This window comes from Lactuca virosa, unplaced genomic scaffold, assembly GCF_052849685.1.
Source record: "Lactuca virosa cultivar CGN04683 unplaced genomic scaffold, Lactuca_virosa_CGN04683_v6 scaffold_88, whole genome shotgun sequence".
Classification (NCBI taxonomy): domain Eukaryota; kingdom Viridiplantae; phylum Streptophyta; class Magnoliopsida; order Asterales; family Asteraceae; genus Lactuca; species Lactuca virosa.
In genome coordinates, this window is record NW_027630017.1 from 87,501 (window position 1) to 90,000 (window position 2,500).

The window sequence follows — 2,500 nt, forward strand, 5'->3', positions numbered from 1 at the left end:
GCATCCTCCACGTTGTCGGCGCTAAACCAATGCTAGCTACGCTTAGGCACCCAATCGCACGTCCAACAAGGATACACCAGCGTACCGTAGTAGTATCACAAAAAGCAACACATGCCACTTTAACGCCTATGTTTTCCCGATCATCAGCACAAATCAAATGCTGGCAGGCACCAGTAGCACGTCGAACGAAAGATTAGCACACACAGAGTGATTTTACTACCACACAAACAGATTCATCCCGCACTGCCAAGGCGAGACCACAACACTGGAACGTTGTCGCAGAGACCTAACAAGGCATCCAAACGCCCTGTCAAGGCCACCACTCGGAAGGGTATTATGTAAGCAACACGGGAACTAAGCAACCATCACCCAAGATCACGCTCAAAGGCCGTCTGGCGCGTTCACCCCTTGCCGTGCTCACTCACGGCCACCCCCCTATATATACATATTGCACAAAGAGCTTGGTGACAGGAACAGACATTGATTTCCCTGAGGATGCATAATTTTTAGTATGCTCGCGACGTCGAGGAAAATCTAGGCCACGGGGCTCATTTTCAGGTCATCGTGTCGAGGAAAATAAAGGCAACGGGGCTAGTTTTCATGTCATCGTTCGAGAAATCAAGGCAACGTGTCGAGGAAAATGAAGGCAACGGGGCTAGTTTTCAGGTCATCGTTCGAGAATTCCAAGGCAACGTGTTGGGGGGTGGCCTCATACATGGGTCGTGGGGCTTGGCTTGGCTTGCCCTGTTGGTGCCGATACAGCCTCACGATTCTTAGTTGCCCATCCCACATGCCGGGCACCTATGCGAATGAGACCCCATGGTACCCCCTATATATACATATTGCACAAAGAGCTTGGTGACAGGAACAGACATTGATTTCCCTGATGATGCATAATTTTTGGACACGCAAGACGTCGGGGGGAGGGGACACGGGAGTGGGGCGTCTATGGGGGGAGTTTTGGCCTCGTTTTCGTGAAGACCGGGCGCCTTGGCCATGCCTCGAGCGTGCCAGCCTCGAGAGCGTTGGGCGCTAGACACCAAGTGGGGCGCCGGTGGGAAGCAGTCCCATGGTTCCCCTATATATACATATTGCACAAAGAGCTTGGTGACAGGAACAGACATTGATTTGCCCAGGGATGCATAATTTTGCGAATGTGTCCATAACTCGCTCGAATTAATTCGGATTCACACGAAATGTTGTAGGGATGCTTTTTATTATAAATGAAAGGCTTTGAAATAAAAAAAATGTCATGTTTGGGGCATAAATGTATGTGGCCTATTTTTGGCCATGCCTTGAAGTGTTTGGTTCCCTACTTGTTGATATGTCGCTCAAATCAAGTAGGAATGTCATTGAAACGTTGTGTGGGTCATTGTTAACATAGACGAATGGACTTGAAATGTAATTATATCATGTTCGGGTTTTTTTCCCCTTCGCCTAGTGATAGGCAGGCAGATAAGGCTTTTAGCTATTCATAAGTCGCTTAGATGAACTCGGAAGAACACAGACATAAGTTTGAGTACATCTCAAGCTGTGTTTTTGAATTTTGGCATGGAATGTGATGTTTTGGTGCCTTAGCTCCGAGCAGTTCGGATTGGAACTAAAACTTCAATTGACTATGTATTAAGTAGGAACTACAACACTTAAACGGACTCGGTTACAACACTTTTCTCCCTTCATCGTTTGACTTGCTTAGAAATCAGCTCATGGTGTGTCAAGGCCCCTTGTTCCTTAGACCGGTGAGGATGGGCTTGGGTCGTTCGTGGGCATGTGTGTGGCAAGATGCCTTGTTCCCTTGGTCGTTCATGGGGTAGTGTGTGGGAAGAAGCCTTGTTCACTTGGTCGTTCATGGGTGTTTGTGTGGGAAGTAGCCTTGTTCAGTTGGTCGTTCATGGGTGTTTGTGTGGGAAGTAGCCTTGTTCCCTTGGTCGTTCATGGGGTTGTGTGTGGGAAGAAGGCTTGTTTCACTTGGTCGTTCATGGGTGTTTGTGTGGGAAGGTGCTTTTTTCCCTTGGTCGTTCATGGGGTAGTGTGTGGGAAGAAGCCTTGTTCACTTGGTCGTTCATGGGTGTTTGTGTGGGAAGTAGCCTTGTTCAGTTGGTCGTTCATGGGTGTTTGTGTGGGAAGTAGCCTTGTTCCCTTGGTCGTTCATGGGGTTGTGTATGGGAAGAAGCCTTGTTCACTTGGTCGTTCATGGGTGTTTGTGTGGGAAGGTGCTTTTTTCCCTTGGTCGTTCATGGCCTTGTTCCCTTGGTCGTTCATGGGCATGTGTGTGGCAAGGTGTCTTGTTCCCTTGGTCGTTCATGGGCGTGTGTGTTGCAAGGTTGCCTTGTTCCCTTGGTCGTTCATGGGCGTGTGTGTGGCAAGGTGCCTTGTTCCCTTGGTCGTTCATGGGCATGTGTGTGGCAAGGTGCCTTGTTCCATTGGTCGTTCATGGCCTTGTTTCCCTTGGTCGTTCATGGGCGTGTGTGTTGCAAGGTGCCTTGTTCCCTTGGTCGTT